Source organism: Pteronotus mesoamericanus, unplaced genomic scaffold, assembly GCF_021234165.1.
Source record: "Pteronotus mesoamericanus isolate MK-2021 breed Mesoamerican mustached bat unplaced genomic scaffold, CSHL_Meso_final contig_20, whole genome shotgun sequence".
In the NCBI taxonomy this organism is placed as follows: Eukaryota; Metazoa; Chordata; class Mammalia; order Chiroptera; family Mormoopidae; genus Pteronotus; species Pteronotus mesoamericanus.
Window position 1 is genome coordinate 79,516,526 of NW_026555085.1, and position 23,151 is coordinate 79,539,676.

Consider the following 23,151-nt stretch of genomic DNA (forward strand, 5'->3'; position numbering starts at 1 on the left):
GTCTTGTATTATTCCACACTTTTGAATATGTCTGTCATATTTCTATTTTTATTTTTGCATCTAAAAGAAATGATAATAAATATTCACATCAATCCAGAAGCTCTTTATATAATAATTTCCTTAAGATGCTGAGAATGTGATACACATTATAATCCTTTCCTTACCTGATAAATAATATACCCTTTTCCTTTCACCCTCAGCATTTCAATTACATTCACTATCGCCAGCTCCATTCTAAGATTACATGCAGATGTGTCACAGAAATATAACCAGGATTCAAATTAGACTACCTATATGAATATTTCAGTGTTATCCAGAACACTAACAAGAAAATCAAACTCAGCTCTTATAAATATCAATAATGTGAATCTAACCAAACCAATGTTAATGTCATTTTTATACTTGGAAGAACATGAAACACAATTACATAGGCTAAAAAATCAGGAATTTGACTCATACTTAACAGAGTGATTTCAAGTATTGTTCTTTTAGAAAATTCCTATGGAAAGATTTAATTTTTACCTTAAGACTTGTGACCACAGGCACATATTACAACATGGGGTCTGGGGTTAGGAAAATGGCTTGTGGCTATGGTACGGATCAAAACTAACTGGACATTAGGGACTGGAACCCATGACCTTCATCTCATTAGTACCAGTTTAAACCAACTGAATGAGGCATTAACTGATAACACTTTGATACCTAGCAGATGGATGGATTTTTCACTCCTTACTTGAAATTTCATTCTTGATCCCATATTATTATTATTTGTACTAAACTGTGACAGAGTTCCTATTATGTGGGAAGGATGGGAAGAGACATGGCTTTCAAAGAGACCTCAGAAATCAATGACTCTTATTCTGTTAGTCTAACTCATGAGGGAATTGACGCCCTCAAATGTGAGGTGACCTTCTTAATGTTTCCAGTGGGTGGTGGCAGAACTGGATTAGAAAGCAAATCTCTTGGACTTCAGTCCTGGGCACTTAAAGTTTGCGAGGGGCTGGCTCACTGAAGAGGTCATCCTTGAATTGTTCTAGGTCAGTAGGAGTGTGATTTAGTGGTAGGAAAAGGGAGGGTTTGGCTCCTTGAAGGAACTTCACACAGACTGAAGGTTACATGATGGAGTAGAGTAAGAGAGGTTTTGAATGATCTTTATCTGGGAGGGGATGGGATGCCTCAAAAAGTCTCAATTCTGAGTGCAGCAATTTGTTTAAAAATCTCCATGTAAATTGATAGTAGCTTCAGAATATTTAGCCTCAATTCATCCTCATTTTTGTTAGTAACCTGAAGTCATTTTGAGGGGAATAGTTTGGGTGTAAATAAAGAAAAGTAAAGGAGTGAGCTAACGCCTTCTTTGGGGATGTTAGGTTTGATATGTAGTTGTGATACGGTAGAGGAAGACGGGATGGGAAGAGGGGAGAATAGTGAGATTAAGTGATGCCAGAAAGAAGGGATATATCCTGAATTGTTTTCCAGTGACTGAATGGTAGAAGGGTGAAGGAACAGCAAAACAGTTTCTACTAGTGTGTTACCATTTAGGGAACAGATGGAGAAAGGTCCTATAAATTATACCTGTTTGTAGGAAGACTACCACAGTGTAATCTGAATTCTAAGGTTGCATTCTGCCTCTGTCTCAGGTGGTGGCCTCAAAGAATTCTTTGTAGAAAAAATTGGTAGCAGCCTTTAAAGTCATTATCCTTACACATGAATACCTTCAAAATATTTACTATTCTAAACCACATCTTGGAAACAACTGAGATGAAATCTTTGAGGTTTTCCTGGTGATCTCTTGAGGAGAAAGAAAACATATTGTAGAGAGCCTCAATTCATCCTCATTTTTGTTAGTAAACTTCAGTAAGTGCACAGGTCCCAGACAAGCCTCGTTCTCCAAATCCTTGGGCTTTTAAAAATTATATTTATTATTATTATTATTATTATTATTAATTGGATCACCTTCCCAGAAGAAAGGTGGAACCACACGCCCTGGACACTTGTCCTTCAAATCAGCTTAGCTATGACTTTGCTAGAAAGGCCTCCTTATTGCCATAGTTGCTCCTCAACTGTACTTGCTCTGCATTACCCCTGCTGCACATTTCCAGTATTGTACTGAACTGTCCAGTTTACTAGACAGTGTCTCTTCCCAGACTAAATTCCTTCTGCCCTCATTTCAATCTTCTCTTATTCCCCAGCATCTTGCGGAGCGCTTACCACAAGGTAGGCCGCTAATACAACTTTATAGAAGACTGTTGAAACAACATCTCTGAAAATATATGTCAAGTAGAAATGTCATCCAAAAATTATCTACAGAGTATAATCTAAAATGGATTTTTTAGAAAGAGAAATTTAAAATTAATTTTAGTTTATTTCGGGGTAAGGGCTTAGTTTTTCACATAGCCCATGGGCTTTCTTTCCTTCTTCTCCTGTAGTCTGCCTTTGGCCATTTCAGTGCTTATTATTCAAGGGCCAGGAAGAAAAGAGAAGCTGAATTTTAGATTAGTTAATTATGCTGTTTGAGAGCAGCTCTGAAAAAGCTGGCTGTGGTGGGTGAACTCTATAGTTAACTGGCCCTATGAGATTATCTGTAGCTCTCACTTACCCAGCCTTCCCCACTTCACACCCCTAAACCATTGGTTTCCCAACATATGAAGCATATTTTATAAGCTTATTTCAGCTTCACAGGGTTTTTCCTTTGTTCTGGAGTACATGTCAAGCCATATGTCCTGATTTTTGATTTGGAGAATTCAGTCACTACACCAACAGAAGAAATAGTAGGGTGGTCTGCTTCTTTAGGGTAATTTCATGGTCCTAAGGAAAGAATTTAACAGTTTATTTTCTGAAACTGGTTCAAGGAACATTCCTTAAGTAAAAAAATTCAATCGAGAATCATATTACTTACATTTTGGAGGATTTTTAATACAGAATTTCCATCTGTGATATATTTAAATTCTAGGCCTCAGGCAGCAATTTCAGAAACGGGCCTCCTTCACCCTTTATTAGATGCAAAATAAATAGTCCACTTTGACAGGGTGGGGCCTTCGCCTTACTTTCCCACCCTTGCAAAACGAAAGAGTTGGTTCTGCCATTCCTGAAATCACGCGGGCTAAATTCTTGCACAGCAAACTCCGTTACTGGCATTAAATGGTTATCACAACTTCATTTACTTGAATCATTTTGTAACTACATTGTATTTACATAAATACATTGTACTTAATGTATTTAATTACTTAAGTACATTGTAGTTTCTTAAAAGAAAAAAAAAAAAAAAAAAAAAAGAGGAGACGGATGAGCGCCCAAAAAGAGGCCTGCAGTAAGTGGAAAGCTATCAATACCGAAATGCAACACTCTTTCTTGATCTAGTTTTGACGCCTTAACAAAGACAGGTTTTTGCTATTGAGGACCGCTCAGCCATCTTGACTGAATATATTAAAAGGTAGTCAGTCCTCGACATGCTTATTGCCCAGGTACTTTAACACTGATTTCTAAGTCGATGTACAATTCTCAACATATTTTACAACAGAGGCCTAACACGCTTAAGCTATCAATAGAGATCAACACTTAAGAAATGGAAAGAACACGCATTTTACACGCACACTTTATTGTGCATTCTTCCAGTCCTAAAGAAGGGGAGGTTCTGTGTAAAAGCTAAAAACTTTATTTCATATTTTTCATGACCTGTAGCATGCATTTAGCCTTTGGGGAGTGTTTATATAGGACTAAGGCCCACTCTTTAATGGCCGAATGCATACATTTAACAGTACATGGTGGATTGGCTGCTCTAAGAATTGCCTTTAAAAAAAAGTAAAGTGAAAAATAGACAAAGAAATCTATAACCTTAGCTGTCTTTCATTATTTGTTTTTGACTGTTCTTGAACCAGCTCTGAGCCGGTGACAAGAATTTTGAAAAGATGCACCTGAAACAGTATCTCTGGGCAGCTGCATTTGCCAACCGGCTTTATTTCTGCTTTCCAGCGGCGAAGGCGCAGCAGCAGTACAGGGAGCCAGCGCGAGCCTCCCCGGCAGGCAGCCGCGGCGGCGGCACCGGCACCAGCGCAGTTTCCCCTCTCCCCAGCCCTGACTCTACGCGCACATGCGCACTGCGCCCGCAGCCCTGGACCATTTGTCAGGACTACTCGTGAGACGGAGAAAAAAAAAGAGAAATTTTGGGGGTAAGAAGCGGTTGATCGGATCTAATCTCTAATTAATCTGAAGATGTGTCCTTGCAAAAGACATTCATTTATTTTTCTGGGTGAGGATTAAAGTTGAGAGAGCTATAGAGAGAAGGAAGCGCACCCTCGTCTTGTGAAACAGATCAGGGGAGGGGAAAGGACAGAAGGGGTTTCTCCCCCACTTCTCTGCGCCTCTGGGAAAGAGGAGAAAACTTAATCCTGGGGAAAAAAAGTGGGCAAGTGACTCTGAAACGGCTGGAAGGGGAGTCTCTGGGCATCTCACTCTGAAGTAGTGAGTGCGAGTGTGAAAGAGGAACAAAAGAGAGAGAAAAGAGAAAGGAAAAAATGGGGGGAGGAGAGACTTGTATTTTTTTCTTTGCGCGCACACGGGGAAGGGTGTGTGGGGCCGTGCGGAAGGGAGCCGGGGCTAGGCGGCCGCGTCGGGTTCTCGCCGGCGCGCAGGCGGCGGGATGCGTGTGGGCCCCCTCCTCCTCGCCCCCCGAGCTTGTCACTTTGGTCGCTTTCATGACACCGGGCGCGGGGTGGGGGAGCGCGGCGGCGCCGGGCTCCGCTGGGGTGCGTGCCCGAGTGGGCGCCGCGGAGCCGCAGCTCTGGCGGCGAGTGCGGCCGCCGAGGCGGGGGGCGCCGGCGGGGGTGGCCGGGGCCGCGGATCGGTGCAGCGGGAGGCGCGAGCCCCGCGCGCCGCCCCTGCGGCCCCCTCCGCCCGTGTGGCCTTTGTGCCGGGCGCGCACCGGAGAGCGAGCGAGCGAGCGAGCGCGAGAAGTACAAGTACGGGAGACCGAGGCAGTGGGAAAAGAGGCCGGGCCACTTTCTCCCCGCTCGGGCTGCGGAGAATGAACTGGTTGAATGTGCAGGCGCGTCTCCCCGGCGTGTGCTGTGTGTGTGCGCGGCGGAAAGGCCTCCCCGACTCCCACCGCGCACACGCACACTCACACGCACGCACACACTCACGGACCCGCGGCGGGGCTCGGCGGCCGAGAGTTTGCATTTTCTTCCTCACCACCTCCCCCTTCCCGACCGACTGTGTGAGAATTTCATATAGATCAGCTCCAATTTCCGCCATTTTGGGAAAGTTGCACAAAAATAAACCCTCCGGTTTATTTCTGCCCGAGGCAGGAAAGTGCTTCGGGAAGCGAGGCGGAGCGGGCCCGCCGCGGCCGTCCGCGCGGGGGAGGGCGCGGGCCGCGGGCCGGGCCGGGAGCCCGCGCCGTCGCGGCGTTCGCCCCGCGCTGCTGCAGCGCCGGCCCGGGTGCGGGCGCGGGCGCGGGCGTGTGTCGGGAGGCGGCGGCGGCGGCGGCGGCAGCGGTGGCGGCGGCGGCGGGCGGTGGCGGCGGGCTGTGTGGGGGCAGGCGCGGGGCTGCTTTTCCTGCAACTTGTTTACGTCGTCCTTATATTGGGGAGGCAAAAAGGGGTCCGAGGCGGGGCCGCCGCCCGCCTTGCGCCGCGTGCGTGTGTCTTTCCGGAATAATGGGTTTTGCACACTCGCGTCCTGGGCCCGGCGGGCCGTGCTCGCGCCGCGGCGACCGGGCGGGGGGAAGTAGAGGCCGGCGGGGGTGGGGATCGGGAAGCGCAGGAGCCGAGGCATCCGCCGCGCGCTCGGTGAGCTGGGGTGGGGGGAGATGGAGGAAAACTTGTGAGCCTTGGGGGGCGGGAGGGGGGGCGGGGTACGGTGGCACGGGCAGGGGGAGGGCACAACTTTTGTGTGGTGGCAAAACTTTAATTACCACAAAGAAAAAAGGCCCTCTAATCGTCCCCCCACCCTTTCTGGTCAAAGCACGGCCCATAGCGCGACCGTGAGAGAAAGTTTAAAAGCGGGCGGTTTCCTCCCCGCGTAGCCCGCGTAGTGGTGGGGGTATCTGTTAGTCCGTCTACGCTCGGAGCAGGGTGGGGGGTAACGAGCCGCCCTCTGGGGTCGCGAAGACCAGGGCTCTTACCCCACCCTTCCACGGGGAGACGAAGGTAAACGTCGCTTCGGTTTCCCTCCCTCCCCACCGCTTCCTTTTCCTCCCCCCCTCCCCGCCGATTTTTTGAGGGGACCCAAAAAACGGAGTCTCTTTCCTTATGCAACTTCCTCGGACGCTGTGAGCTCGGCCCTTCCCCCTCCCTGCATCCCTTGGCCGGTTCCTTAACCACCTCGGGTCTACCGCCAGAAAAATGCATTAGAGATCATTCAGAGCGCACAGAAACAAAAATAGATTTTTAATTGTTCTAAGTTTAAGTTAAAGGAAACAGATGAGAAATAAGAATGAGGGGGGCGGTTGAAGCGAGTGCATCGAATTTTAATTTTGATTTTCCTAGAGCGTTGTTTGTGGTATCTTTATTGGTTTTGGGAGCCCGAGAGTCTCCGTACTGGCTAGCTGGGTCGCGTGGATTTTTGCGCAAGTTTTTAGAAAAACACTGACTCGAGTAGAGCATTTCTCCGGAAAGTTTCAAGTGCAGCAAAATAGCGAACGTGCAAAACTGGCCAAGGGGAGACCTCTAGTGGTTAAACGCATCTTTAAGTTCGGAAGGCCGAAAGCAAAGTTTGGCCTTTACTTGTAGCTACGTAGTCGGTTCAGACGTGGAAGTAATTAGAGGACCTGAGTGAGCGGCCAGATGTTGAGTGAAAGGATGCTGATCAGAAGTAGAAAGTTTGGTAAATCCGAGAGCAGATGAGTTCTAAGGACCCAGACCCTATAACTTCATCCTTCGTTGCTTGTTTGGGAAAAACACTTAGCTTTTTGTTCTGGGACTTGAGCTTAGTCATTCCCTGGATGAAAAATGATTGTTTTCATATTTATTGTTGTCTATACATTTACCAACTTTTAATCAGGAGACACAACGGGTATCTTCATTTTGAATGTTAATAAAAATACCAATATGTGTTTTAAAAGTTTGAAACAGTGACAAAGACCCTTGGTTGAAGCGTGTCTTTTCTATGAGTTGATCATTTTATTCTCTAATGAATATAATATAATGCTGGTGTTTAGTATTTTACTTGTGTAGTTACATATAGCCATAAGATAAATAGTTCCTTTTAGTTGTAAGAGTATCATTTTGTTTCACTGGGCGAAACATTTCTCTACACTTTGTATAATGTTATGTCAGCACTTAAATCTATGGACAACTGCTTACATAATTCTTTTCCCGGTGTATATTCTGTAAAACAACTTTAATTTTAAAGATAAAAGCAATGAGAGAAATTAAAGGTGAATCAGATGATCCCTTCACCTCCTTTTCATAGAATGGGAGAAACTTTAATGGGGGAGTTTGGGGTAGGGGAAATGGTAGAAATGATAAAATCCATTTCACCTCAGCCAGGACTAGTTTAAGTTAATACACTGAGTGATACTGTGTGAAATTATGCAGTAAGTCAGTGAGTGAAACTTTACACTTTTTAATTGTGGATGGTGGACTTGCAGGTTTCTTTTCAATGATAGTGCTTTGATTTTTTTACCTTCTTTTAAATTTATGCTAGATTTTCCAGAGAAGTCTTGGGAGTGAACAGCAGTCGTAGAGACCATCAGATAGTCATTTCTTCATCACCACTAGGTAAGATTTGCTTTTTGAAATGAATTGTGTGATACATATACGGTTAAAGCCTGCATCTGGGGATCAGGAGGAAGGAGTGTGGGGGGACACGGTTGGAAAACATCATTTTATGCGGGCTGCATTGAATGCACGAAAGTCTTGACACTGATTGAAGCTTGAGCAAAAACACAGGGAAAAGTTATGAGATTGTCCTGAATAATCTTTGGACTGAATCTCTTACCAGGTCCTTTTTTTTCTTTTTTATTGAGTTTATTGGGGTGACATTGGTTTATAAAATTATATAGGTTTCAGGTGTACAGTTGTATAATACATTGCCTGTATATTGTATTGCATTTTCACCACTTCAAGTCAACTCTCCTTCCATCACCACTTATTCCCCCACACCCTCTTCTACCTCCCTCACCCCGACTTTCCTTCTGGTAATCACCATACTGTTGTCTGCCTCTGAGTGGGTTTTATTTTTTTTAACTTAATCTCGTCACCTTTTTTACCCAGCCCTGCAACTGCGCCCCACAGCTGTCCGTCTGTTCTCTGTGAGTTCTTACCAGATTCATAGTGAGAATTTTAATTACACCTGTTTTCGACTGAAAAAAGTGGGAAAACTAGAACAAAGCACTTGTAAATAAATATAACTGTTATATAAGTACACAATGATATCAGCAATTCTAGAACTTGGTAAAAGTTTGTAGGTAAAATAGACAGCCAGTGCTTTAGGGGTATTTAACTCGTGTGATTTAAATCCAACATGGTGACTTGTGCCAAATATCATGTCATAGGGTTTTTATTGTGTTACCACAATAAATGTGACTTGTCAATTTTCGAACATAGTTCCTCAGGGAAAACAGCTATAGTCCATTAAGATCCCTTTGGCAGTTTTGGAGGGTGCTGTTTTGTCCTTGCTAATCCAGGATCTATCTTCAGGACAAAGATTATTGTCAGGTACATGGGCCAGCACTCACTTGGGTACAGCACTGAAGTACATTTGTGCTATTCTAGTGCTTTCTACTATTTATATCTTTTCCTTTTCTTTTCCCCCCTTTAATCCTTTCCCTCTGCCTTTCAGCTTCTTTTTTCTTTCTCTTAAGAGTTGCTGATGTTGTTTGGCAAAAACAAAAGAAAACAAAATAAATTAGTCTTACCTTTTATGAGGAGGACTATTAATCCTCATGGGTTATAATATAAACCTTATATTATAACCAGGATAGGTGTGGCCTAGATGTTAAAACTGAGTAATTACTGACATAAAAATGATTGTTAACAGGAGTCTATTGTCATTTTCTGCATGTGGATCGTCTTGAATAGTGCTATCAGCAAAATACACAGATGTGGTCCATGTGCATCGTGCAGCAGAGACAATGGGGCAAGATCCACTACAGGAATATCATGCAGACAGAAGTAGAGTTCAAGCAGAGTAATGTGTTTCCTAGGGTGGGGAGTCATGAATTTTGACATGCTGAGTGGAAGACAGTGATTTATTTTTCCTTCACTTGAGGAAATCATTGAGGCTGTAGGTAAGAGTGCTAGAATAGGAATCAGAAGATAATTTAGTCACTAAAAACCTTGTGTAAGTTCCTTTACTTCTTTCAGTCTACATTTCCCCATCTGGAAACTGGGAGCAATAGGGCTTGCCTTGCTTTCTTTGTTGAAAGGATCAAATAAAACAATTTGGAGAACTGAAGAATTGCCATATTTTGCTGTGCATAATGCATACTTTTTTTGCCCAAATTTTTCAGGGAAAAATAAGGATGCACATTATACATGAGTAGTACTAATTTTATAACTATATAAATGTTTCTGATTCTTTTTAAAGATTTTATTTATTTATTTTTAGAGAGAAGGGAAGGAAGGGAGAAAGAGAGGGAGAGGAACATCAATGTGTGGTTGCCTCTCATGTGCCCCCACAGGAGACCTGGCCTGCAACTCAAGCATTGCCCTGATTGGGAATTGAACCAGTGACCCTCTGGTTCACAGCCTGGCACTCAAGCCACTGAGCCACATCAGCCAGGATAAACCTCTCTAATTCTTTTGCTTATGCTTATGTGTTAAAAGTGTAACTCTAGAAAGTAATAACGATATCCATATGCAAAATCATACCCTGGAATATGATAATAGGTTTTATATATAAATAAAAGATTGAATTAAAAATTAAGACAAAAGACTTTTCCCCTGAAAGTTTGGGCCAAAAACATGGGTGCACAGTATACATGGGAGCACATTATACACAGCAAAATACAGTAATTCAGATGTTTGATAGTCGTTTTACTATTTTACTTTGGCTATGCTTTGTGAAGGGCGAAGGTAGGTTGTTTAGGACAGAACACAGTGATTTAATTCCTGGCTAAAATTATTAGATTGGTTTCTGGTGTATATATTATATGGACTGTCACAATACTTCCAGAGGATAGTATTTTTTAGGAAGAAAAGTGGTTTATATTTTATAGTATTGGCTTTTTGAGAGAAGGGACTATGTTTTAACATGGTGCTGAACACAAACTGAAATTTATTTATCTCAAACTAGTCATTTAATAGGTAGGAGTAAATGAAATAAATACTTCAAATTTAAAATGATGCCTAATTGTGGGAGTGGTAGGGTGGTAAAAGTAGAAGGGTTGGTGTGAGGGGAATTCGTGTCCTGTAATTAATATTTTAGTTGCTTGAGTCTGCTGGGAAATGAGGATGAGAAAATAGGTAACTAGGATAGTAAGGATTTAGACTACAGAGAGCAGGAAATGGATCCAGCAAACGTCTATAGATTTAGGGAAAGATCCATGTAGGGCTCCTCTACCCCTGTGTTTTCTAGACCCCTTTGCTACTTTTTCCTAATTATTACCAACTATCATCTAGACAGGAAAAAAACTTACAAGCACTACTATCATTATTTTCTATTGGATGATACTGAACTTGACAAACCCTGACAAGTTTTAGTTCATCTCTTTTTTTCTTATGCATTGTCTTATCACTGTTTTAAGAATCCAAAAACTGAATAGTGAAGGAAAGAAGAAATATATGTCCTGTTTAATTAGCCCTGAGTAACTGAGGACTGCTTGTTGAATAATCTCCACTGGTTGGTTTGGTAGTTTATTTCTAAGAAATATACTCCTGTATTTTAACCAAGGCTATTTATAGTAGACATAGTTAGGATGGGAAATTTAGAAGAGAAGTTACATTATGTGGTGTGGGACAAGGGTACCCTTGGGGTCCCAAGGAAGGAAAACCTGAGTGATTCCCCTTGGCAATGTTTCTGCTAGTTAACCAGTTTTTACTGAGTTCTTACAGTGCCAAACACTAAAAAACTAGGTGTTTGCCCTTGAGGAATTCCCTAGACCCTCACCCGAGTAGGAGACAGAGCTCTGAGCTCTGCTAATGTGAGTATAACAGCTGCACGTAGTGCCAGTAGAAAAGAATAAGGGCTGCAGCACTCCTGGGAGCCAGTGAGCCAGGAAACACGAATTCTTGAGTTAACTAATGCAGGGCCATGGCATATAACTCTGTACACATAGCACAATATGTTACATTTCTGTTTCAATGTCTAGTCTTCAGAAGTGAATAAGAGTTTCCTCACCAACTGTCAAGAAATGCCTGAATTGTAAATCTAGTGAGGGTGATGGATTTGGACTGATTCTTTTTCTCCTTTGACCTGTATGTTCACAAAGGTGACTTTGGGGAAGATCCACAACTTTTCCTTACTTGCTACTATCAAAGGACTCATTACTCTCAAGCATTTGAGAGATGGAGCATTTAAAGAAAGCTATTTATCTGGGAGGACGCTGTATTTAAATAAAACTATTTATATATTCATTTGTGTGTTTATTTATCTATGATATCTTGAAGTTCAGGACCTTCTGAAGATGTATTTTGTAAAGCCTTCATTATCCAATGGGAGTATGCTCAAGTTACCTCTCCACTCATTACTAAGTTAAATCATTTCATTGACATGAGATTATGAACTAGTTTGTATTTATTGCAACATCAGCTATGCAGCAAGTGGATGAAAGCAAAACACCAGGAAAGGGTACCTTGAAATGTAACTGAGTTTGATTGATCAGGTCAGACTGAGAAAGACCTTTAGGAATTCCCTATTGTGGAGACAGGGTGGTTTGGTGGAAAGAACAAGGACTTTTGAGGGAAACTTGAGTAAAGTTGGGTGATCTGATGAGCCTCTAAGAAGTGAACTTAGAAATAATGACTCGGATAGTGTTGGGAAGAATTACATGTTTATTATATGTAATAGTAAGGTGCTTTCTGTATTATTATTCTTTCTGTAGTCAGTGTTTTGTATCAGTCAAAAGTATGAAATGAATTGAACTATTTTGTGTGTCTGTCTGTTGGGGAGTGCTTCAAACTTAGGACACTTAGGACAGGGTTGAATGAATGTGCTTCGCCTCAGTGCATTTATAGTGTAGTTGAGGAGATAACCTAAACACTTTGATTGGTAATTAACAAAACAAAGCCATGGCTCAGTGCTAGCGAATGAGAGAAATAAGTGCAGTAAGTACTGTAGTGGTACAGCTGACTGTGGTGTTAAATGCGTTTCTAAAGTAGGACCTGGGAGGTGGGGTATCTTCCGCAAAACACTGAAATGTTGATGTAGTAGATGTAATTGTATATGGAATGCCTTCTGATTGTCAACCGGTAAGCCTAGTACTTTACCTAGCAAATACTGAGTGCCCTCTGTACGCCCGGGGTTCTAGGCACTGAGTATTGTCTCCAGTACCTTCACTAATCTTGAGCATTTGGTATTACTCTTTCTCTTTTAGAGCAAACTGGCCCTCAGAGATACTTAGTAACTTGTGAGTTCATATCGTTCAGTTTAAAAGGGGCAGGACCAAGGAAAATGATACTGGCTTATGATTCTTCCCTCCCCTCCTGCCCACATAAGATAGTTTATTCATTGAATGGGGCTAAAGGAAGAAAATGATTAAATATAGCAGGTAGGTCAGACTGGTTTTGCATGGATTAGCGACATAATTGCCAGACTAGCTATTCACTATCACCACTTTGCACACCTCACCATTTTATTGATTTCCTTAACAGTTCACTGGATGAAGGAGAAGTAAACATCTAAATGTCCTGGTTTTTGAGACTTGGAATATCTCAGACTTTCCGATACTTTAACTTGGCTATTGCTTTCATTTTGGATGATACATCAACTAATGTGTAAAGCACAGGCAAGATTGGTTTTTGTTGTCACTCCTACTCCTTTTGAGCTGCTGCTTCTCCTGCCTTTTCTTTTCTATGTCTCAAATACACAGCACCCTCTTGTTATCCAAAGTTTTTGACCCAAATAGGCCTGCCTTCCACTCTAAAGAGCATCTTCTTTCTTTCCCAAGGGATTAAGCAAACAAAACAAAACAAAAACAGACACAAACAACAGTATGGTGATTACCAGAGGGGAAGAGGGTAGGGGGAGGTAGTAGAGGGTAAAGGGGGGGTAAATGGTGATGGAAGGAGACCTGGCTTGGGGTGGTGAGCATACAATACAATATACAGATGATGTGTTACAGAATTTAACACCTGAAACCTATATAATTTCATAAACCAGTGTCACCCCAATACATTCAAATGAGTAAATTTCTTTAAAAAAGAATTGGATCAGCAAGAGAATACCCAAAGGTGCCATTGCTCAGAGAGTATCTCCCAGAACATTCTGAGAGCTAGTATTAACCAGATGCACCTTGGAAGAATTTAGTTCTATTCATACATTAGAGTGTATTTAGTTCAACTTCTGGGTGTTGCTGGATCCTAAAAGGAATGATTGTTTTTTGTTATGTGTTGGGGTTTCTAATTTTCCAAATGATAAGTCCTAGAATATTTCTAAGAAAACTCATTTTCAGATTAATGAATTTTCTCTTATATGTTGTTTTACTGAAATGAATAATAGGGAAGAGGTATAAGAAAAAAATAATGGGAATAAATCTCTATCTCTTAACTTTTTTTCTTTTATCTTTTTTTCTTTTTTAAACCAAGAATTGGGAAAAGGCCAGTTATTGGTTATCCTGGAAAGAACCCCTTGGTTTAGCTCATGGCTTTGAAATCATCACAAACTGTTAACAAAACATTAGTCAAATTAAGTTTGGGAATTACTGGGCCAATTTATTAAAAAGCTTTCATTTGTTTTGTGTAGCAGGAGACCTGATAAAGCAGTAGGGTTAGTTATCAAAAAAAATGTAAATCAGTTAATAAATAAAAAGAATGGGACCTCAGTTTACCAAACTGAATTCAGATGATGATGGAATTTACTCAGAAGCCAGGATTATAAAAGGAAAGAAGAAAATTAAAATGAGAGATAGAGATAGTAGGTGAAGCTGGGGACAGGGGAAATGTACAGTGCTAAATCAAGATTTAAAAATGAAAACAGGGACTATGATATGACTAAGAATATATTCATCGGCAGTGCTGTAATTACTGATGTTATACTTTTTACCCAGAAGAGTATGCCCATGTTTACAAAGTGAAGTAAAGAGTCTCTTGATTCATTGAGTGGATCTTTGTTACAATAGGAGTTACATAAATCTTCTATACAAGTTATGGTCCATCAAGAGAGCTTCATTCTTACTTAGGATGCCATTGTATGCATTGATTACAGGGTAGACTATTTCCACTTAATTGGAATTCTTTTATGTAATAAGTTTTTTTGAGCACCTATTATGTGCCAGTCCTTTTCAAGGTTATACCACAGCTTTATGCTATGTGTAATTTTATGGAATTAAACTAGTTCAGTTAAAAGATTATTTTATAAGATTGTTCAGGCACCAAAATCAGTTGGTTTTTCTTCTCCCATCTGTTACACAGATTGAACCCTGAACTGTGAATTGAAATTACTAAGTGGACAATCTGGTCTGGTGGTTACGTGATTTAAAATAATTTACTCTATTGGTTTGTGGTCTTATTTAGTAGATTTGAGGCCTAGTTCAGTTTATTGGTAAGGGGTTTAGCTACAAATGGTTATCAAGATAAGCCTGTAGAAATGACTTCTATGAGAGAAATAAAAATCTGGTCAAATCCACTTTATTTTATGCAAAAGAGAAATTGAGTATAAATCTTTTAATTTTAGCCCTGTGTTCTATAAAAATATGAAGGAGTATAAGAAAAAGTACTACTCTTAGCATTCTAAAAAATTATGAAGTAAAATAAGAAAAAAGAATACGATACAACTTTTAGTTTTTTTTCAGTTCAGGTATATTTTGTATAAGCATCAAAATATCTGTCTCAGACAGGTTCTTGTTCTTTTTAAAGCCCTTTGAATCCCTCTAATGGTGTAAAATTTCTGTTATTATCCTGCTAGTGTAGTATGTTGATGATATGATAGCACTTTTCAAGTTATTTCTGCCTCAAATTGAGATACCTTTATAGTCTGTACATTGAAAATGAACTTCAAATAAAAGCATTTGATGAGAGTGTATTAAATATGCCATAGGCCAATTTAGTATCAGTTTGTGATTTCATTTTCTATGTATATTTTTTTTTCTTGAAAGGCATTTTTCATTTTCTGTTTCTCCTTTAGAGGAAGTATGTAGGTTAGGCCACAGACTCTCAAATAATTCATCCTTCATACAGTAACAAACGGAAGGGCAGGAAGTTGAGATTTTGTAAAGGTTGTCTTTGATGACTACTCCTTTGCATATAATCTCCATGGCAGAAAAGGGTAACAAATCAGATAAACATTGCTATGTTATAAATAGGGTCTTTCTCATTAAAATATGACCAATAGATATGGGGGGAGTGTGAGAATGAGCCATCGTAATAACTAATTCCATATTTTAAGGAAGCATAGATTTGTTGTCACTTGGGTGTCTACTACTTAAGGATAGATTGGGTTGTTCTTGATGGTACTAAGATTTCAGTCCTCAGATCAAAATGATCTAGAGTGGTGCCTACCTAAAAATCTGTGAACTTGGGCCCCCGGGACAAAATTTCACATCTCTCCACATAGCTCTCTATTCTAATGCGTCTGCGATTTAAGAGTTCTTATCAGTCAGGGTGAATAGAATATCAAAGCTGGTATCTGTCATGCTTGATTTGAAAGGAAAATTTTTCTTTGTAGCAATGTGTGTTTGTTGAGAGATGCTTCAAGTGTGAGTTTAGATTTTTCTCTTATCCTGTTGAATAAGCCTGTTTAAGAGGTTTGAATTTAACTTCTTTTGATGTGTTCTCCACTGACACTTAAATAAGGAGTGTTTCTTGGAGCCTTAATGTTATGCTTCTGCCAAAGAGGTAAATAAATACTTAACAGCTTAGTTGGTAGAATTTTCACTGGAGAATATGAGATAGATGGACAAATGAAGATTTTTTTACCCTTGATTTCCCCTCTTCCCAATCCGTTTCTAGGCAACTAGTCTTGCATTTTCTCCTTTTATTTATTCACTTGATACATTTTATTGATAGTTATTTTAGATATTCACAGAGAATAAAGAAATGAAGTCTCTTTCCTCCAAAGCCTCTTCTAAGTAGATGATCATGATACAATGTAATACATATCATAATGGGGTACAGAATCTCTTCCCAGCCCTTCTTTTCCTGGAAAGTCGAAAACACATATTCCAGTACTCATACACAGAAAACACTCTTACCTTAGTTAGCCATTCTAGTCCCCTTTGGGGAGGATCCATAACTTTCATCGCTTTTTCCTACTGGTCTCTTGTTATAATCTCTCACTGGGCTTTCTGTGTGCCTCTGTACTAGGTTTTTGAAAGCAGGTTCTGGAACCAGAGTTGGTTCATAAGGAAACTTTTATGCCTCCTCTGCAAAAATATCACAGTAAGATTGCCAGTGGCCTAGTCTTGGGTTGTGATACAGAGACTATGTCTTTCTTAGTTTTTTGGTTGTTAAAATGTTCTAAGAGCTTGGCAAAATGAGCAGTAATGGACTTTACATCAGTTTCTCCAATTCATTTTGAAAATTTACTTGTCTGTGAAACCTCAGTCTTACCATTGTTCTCTTAACCCCTTGCTTTTCCCTATCTTCATCTCTGGACTCCTGAGAAATCAAACAGGCTTTGTGGTGCAGAGCTATAGGCCCTTGGGCAGTTATCTTTCCTCTGCCCTGGTATGCTTCAGTCATCTGGTGAACTGGTGTTGGGAGGGAATGTGGACACTGGAGAGCAGCTTATTTTCTTCAGAGTAATGGTAGCTATTGTGGACTCAGTATCCACTATGTGCAAAGCACTCTTAACATGTTAATTTTTTAAAAAATTAAATCTCTTTGAAGTAGATATTCCCATTTCATTTTTCAGGTGAAGGAGCTAAGTCTCAGGAGAGGTTAGGTTCCTTGCCCAAGATGATGCACCTAGTAAATTTTGAAGCCAGGATTGAAACCCAGGCATTCTGTCTCCAGAACCTGTACTTTTCACCGTGACATTAGATTGGCTCCTGTGTTGTCCAGATACATGTTGGGCACAGTGCTAAAGTCTGAGGAGCACTGTCTTGAGAGGTAAAAATCTGTTTTTTGGCTGGGTGACTTCATTTTTCTCATCTGCAAAATGGGTATAAGAATATTTGCTAGTCTTAAGGGGTAGTCCAGAGGGTCAAATAAGCTGGTATTAGTGTAATCTTTATCTCTCCCCTTCTCTGCAGATCCAGACTTTTTGTTTATGGGTAAGGCCCAGTCTTTCCTGTTACATTCGAGCATCCTAGATTGGGTTGCTCATCTTTCAGGAGACTGTCATCCTCTGCATCTCAGCTCCAGGCCGGCTCTTTGTCCAGGCTCTGCTGTAGGAGCGCAGTGTCCGGGCACCCTGGGCACCCGTGCCCGCTCTCTGAGCCACTGTTTTATCCACTCATAGCAGCTAGGAGCAAAGCAGTTGTGTGAAGGGAGGGTTATGAAGAACACACAAATTCTGTTTATCTCGTCAAAATTACACAGTAAGATTCTTGACAGTTGTGAGGAATATATTGCAAGACCATCACCAGTTCTCAACTTGAAAAAAATCATAGTAACACATAATTCCTTCCTTCAGATTACTTAAGTATAAGTGAAAAATATAAATGATCTCTCTAGACCATAACTACTTATCTCACTTGATGAGCAATTTTTGTACTGTCTAGAGCATTTATTGAAACAAATTCACACATCTTTTCTACTTATTTCCTTTTGGAGCATTTGGTAGTTTTGTTCACACAAATGTGTCTGAGTCATCATTGCATTTGACATTTCAATCTTTAATTTATCTGAAACTTAAATTTTGTGGCTAGGACCTATCACTTTCATAAACATTTCCATATTCCTCTCATTGTGTCATCAACAGTAGAATCAACTAGCAGTTAATTGTGTTTGTTTCATTTCTTAACAAGAAAAATATGTTTTTTATCACTTTATTTACAATGGCCATAGCACTAAAACTAAGCACTCCAAGAGTCTAGCTGGACCTTGGCCGGTCCAGGCAACTTGCTCTTCGCTCTCAGCTTTATGGCCCGTGTGATTCAGAATCATGTCTCTGCAAAATGACAAATTACTAAATGTCACTGGAACTTCAGATGTCACTCAGGAATTGTGGAAGCTATAAATGGTGTGTGAATGCTCAGGATTTGCTGTATTTATGTTTCTGATACCTGAGTCATGGAGAAGTGAACCCTACCCTTCCTTTTCTTGTTGGTCTGTGGCGCTGATTCATTTGCATATAGTTAAATACTTACTAATAAATTACCCAAGAGCTTTGGGGAAGTTGATTTTCCTTAGTGATTTGTAAGCTATAGCTTCAGTTGTTGGCTTCAATAACAAACATGGAAGACCTGCCTTTTACACCATAAACTATTTAAATAAACATGAAATGGGAATTTAAAACATTTTAAGTTAATTTATAAAAAGATTTTGAACATATAACAGGTACAAAAGCGTGTACAGAGGGAAGGTTCCTCCCTCCCATGACTGTCTTTCAGCAGGCCGTTGTCCCTGAGAACAGCCAGTGTTACCAGTTTCTGACAAATCCTTGCAGAGATAGCCTATGCACATATAAACAGTACATATATTTATATATAGCCCCTTTCATTTTATATAAATGGTAGCATACGGTTTCTGGACCTTGCGTAAAATGAAAATGAGTAGTATTAATGGTACCTTGGAGCTCTCTCTATATCAGAATGTAAAGAGCATCCCCGTTGTTTTTTTTTTTTTATAATGGCATCATATACCATTGTAGGGTGCACCACAGTTAGCCTTTATTGATGGACATTTGGGTTGTTTCCAGTTTTTTGCTATATTCAGGGAATAATTTTTTATATTTTTCTTTTATACTTATGTGGAGGTATATAGAGAATACACTTCTAAAATGAGGATTGCTAAATTGATGGTTATGTTCTTGAAAACTGATCTCTATAGGGATTGTTTCAATTTATAATGCTGTCATCAATGCTTCCCCATATTTTCATAACATAGGGCTTTGAAGGTAAAATATTAACTAATTCCATCACCATCAAATGTTTCTAGGTTACTAGTGGTATACGGTGGGTCAGAAATTCCAGGGATTTATTTACATGAGAAATTAAGGAAGTTCATCCATTACATACAATATCCCAAGAGAGAGTCAGGTTGCATAGGTTTGGTTTGGAGACAGCAAGTAGTACAGGAGACAGACACAAAAGGTAATTCTGAGACAGTGTTGTAATGTCATTTAGTCTGTCCTCCAGGTGTTTTCTTGGAGGCTTAGGGCAAGAAGATAGTAATAAAAATTAGTTAAGGCTAGAGCAAACTGTTTCACAAAAGGGGGCCTTTTGGAGAGAAATACAAAGTATAGGTACCAACAGTAATGATCTCCAGCTTTAGTAAAATCATCTCCTTAATAGACACCCACAGTGGGCATTGATAAGAGCACACTGGACGTTGGTACCGTTGATTTTAGCTGTTGGCAGCCACAACATGTATGTTAGTAGGAATCAAAGGCTGCGTTGGTACATTTGCGGGACATCTGAACCTCAAAGCTGTCCCCTTGTTGACATCAGCAGTAAGCTGGAGACCATTAGAGTTTAGAAGAGATTCTGAGGAAAATGGTAGATGTTGTCTGATAGCACAGAGGACTGATCATGGTATACACTTTTAAGGTATTTTCTTGGAAATCTCAGCACCATTAACAAGAGATTTGGGGTGGGATTTCTGTGGAATGAGAAACATAATTGTGTCTACAGCCATACCACCCTGAACGTGCCCAATCTCGTCTGATCTCGGAAGCTAAGCAGGGTCGGGCCTGGTTAGTACTTGGATGGGAGAAACATAATTGTGACTTGTATTGTGAATGACAATTACCTGTTTTTTCTGGCCTGTGGACTACAGGCTACACATGGGATTATGGAATAGTGCGAGGTGATAATTAAAACATGAAACAGGATTTCTACATACTAAAAAAAATTGCTTACCTCAGAAACATGATTTATTGGAGTGAAAGGACTTTGAATGTTTGTATGTACACATGTAAGGATGGTAACAAGGTAAAAAGACTTAGCGTGTCATAGCAGCAGCTTCTGTTAAAATACTGTTGGCTGTTGGCTATTCTATGTGATTATGAGATTGTGGAAAAACACCTAACCTATCCTAGCTATTCATACTAATTGTGATAGTGAAACTAGCCAGTAACTTCAAAATTAGATCATGGGAAAGAGAACAAAATAAATATTTTCATGCTACAGTACCTTATGCAAAATGTCCACAAGCCTTAGACTAAAACAGTGGATGGAAACAGTTACAAGTTTTAGATACATGCTTGTAGTCAGAGTATACTGTGCAATATTAGCAATGTTCAGTAGAGTAAAAGCATATTCTAAGTATTTCCTAAAACATGTAATGCAGGTTTTGCACAGTATTAGCTTTTAGATTTCTCCTACTTTCTGTTGCTCTTTTTAGTCACAGGATTTTGCTGTTATGAATTTTATACACTTAGGTTTTTAAGTTAGAAATGATTGAAAATCTATTTGTGTTGCATATATGTCTTAATGGCATTTTGTCAATAAACATTGATGGTATTTTATTTAAAGGGCATGCATTGCACTGATATAGATAATTCAAAAACTTTGGCACTAGAAAACTGGTTCCTGGTTTTGTCATGTTCTAAGGAGTAGCATAAGGGAAAAGTAAGTTTTGCTAGATTCTCAGAGGGCACAAGTTTCCACAAAGGTTAGGTAATGGTTGAGAAGAATAGGCTGGGTTGGAATCAGGCTGACTTGGGTTCAAATTCTGACCATGCCACCAACTATGGTTTTGGCAGAGTTATTGAACCTTTTCTGTGGCTCACTTTCTTCAGGGTAGACTAGAGGGATAATGCAATGTGGCTTTTTTATAGAAAAGAAATCAGTGATATAATAGATGTAAATTGTCTGCTGCTTTGAATCTTCTCCTGGAAGAAGGTGAGGTCTAACTAATAAAATAGAAAGGATATGTATTATGTCTGATACGGACTGCCTGGTGAACAGATATTACTGTAACTACAGGGAAAGAAGAGTAAAACTTGTTTTTTAAAGGATCGCTCAAGTTTTACCCAGTTTATCCACCAGGGGGATAGTTGCCATTCCTCCATCACTTTATAGGGAAGTTAATTTTGTTACTGATCTTTATTCAGTAAGGTTGGAGTCAGAGACTTTAGGTGCAAATCTGAATTTAATCAATATTTTTACTATTTCTTAGATTAACTCTTCATTAGTCATTTATATCCTTGTTCCTGCTTTGAGAATTAAGTCTTAATGATAGTGAAATCTGATGCTTTTGTATCAGGTATCCTAAGTTAAGACTATATAAATTTTGAAGTGATTAGATATAGACTTAATATATGTGTATTTGACATTTTCTAATTTAAAGGGGGAAAAGAAGAAAATATTGAAACATCTAGTAAATTCCAGTAGAAGATAGCTGTAATTCAAAGAAACAAGTTTTTTTCTATTGACTATTTAAAAATGAATGTATATTGTATATTCAAGTAGACTACACTTTAAATAATTTTATTATAGAAAATTTCAAGCATACATATAACAAGATACAGTATAATAAACCACCATGGACCTTTCACACATATTGACAGTTACCAGCGTGTTACCAGGGATTATAGCAAACTCTTCATGTCGCATCATTTCCTGTGTCAATTTCATTTTGAATCTCAGATATAACAAAAAATAACAAGAAAGAACTCCCTTTAAAATCTATCATCATTCCTATAAAAAAGCAATAGTATTTCTTTAGTATCAAATTAGCCAGTTGGCATTCATGTTTCCTCACCTAATAATCATCTTCTTTTTAATAGTTTAAATCAGGGTCCATACAGCATCTATGAATTGCAATATTTTTGTTAATATGTCTCTTAAATTTCTTTTAATTTAAATTTCAAATTTCCTCTTTCAAATGTGGTTTTCATTTCTTGACAGTTTTTTTTTGTTTTGGTGTGGAATAAAACAAGTTTTTACCCTGTACAGCAGTAATTTCCAGGTGTTTTGGTCTTAGGTCTCTTTTATGTTCTTAAAAAGATTGAAAATCTCAAAAGAGCTGTTATTTGTTAGGCTCTCTCTATCAATATTTACTCAGTTATAAATTAAAGTACATAATTTAAACTATTTACTTATTTAAAAATAACAATAGTAATCTCATTATATTAGTGTATATAAGCATAATTTTTATGAAAGTTTAAAAATTGAAAGCATATAAGTGGTACTGTTTTAGTTTTTATAAATTTCTTTAATGTCTGTCTTAATAGAAGATAGCTGGATTCTCATATCTTTTCTTGCATTCAATCTATTGTAATTTTTTTTTTTTTTGGTTGAAATTTTTGCAGAAAACCTGCTTCATGCAAATATGGGTTTGGAAACAGGGGTATGTTTGAAGTCTTTTCATTTAATGGTGGAGATTCTTCTTTGATACTACACCAAAACTTGACAAGTGATAGCTTCTTAAATGTTAGTTACAATGTGCAGCTTGAAACTCTATCCGTTTTTCATACTCCGTTATTTTAAAAAATATTGGTCTATTTTGCACTTTGAATGGATCCTTTACCCATGGAACATCAGGCATTGGTCATTTGGAAAATACTGTTTGACCTAGTTGTGTAGACCTTCCAAATATTGATATATTTTATTATGAACTATTTTAAAATTGAATTCATGAATATTCATGAAGTATTTTTAAATTGTATTCATGAATATTACCATCCATTTCCTTAAAGTCTGTAGTATTGGGAAAGCCGTCAAGTTCCTGGTGGTAGATGCAAGGTTTTCACAAATTTTGGTTTTCCTGTGAACGCTTAAATTGTATCATTAGCAACAAATGCTGTCAACATTTTCACTTCATTTATTTTTGACAAAATATTTGCTGAATATTGAAAACTGAATAAACATCATTTGTTAAATAAAAATGGCTTTCCATGAAAAAAAAAACAACAGCTTATTCAGTAGCTTGTCTCAGACAGTTTACAAGTGCTTTTCCTCGAGATTTCCCTTTCTAAAGGGAAATTTCCTCTCACCAACAATTT

General features: G+C 39.3%; 1 protein-coding gene across 1 annotated transcript in view; it reads left to right on the forward strand.

Annotated features, from left to right (window-relative positions):
* The first annotated feature begins 4,069 nt into the window (after positions 1–4,069).
* L3MBTL3 (L3MBTL histone methyl-lysine binding protein 3) overlaps positions 4,070–23,151 on the forward strand; it is a 100,413-nt gene continuing 81,331 nt past the window's right edge. The window contains exons 1-2 of the mRNA XM_054569947.1: positions 4,070–4,166; positions 7,645–7,718. The gene's annotated coding sequence lies outside the window, so the exon portion shown is untranslated. The remainder of the gene's footprint in view (positions 4,167–7,644; positions 7,719–23,151) is intronic.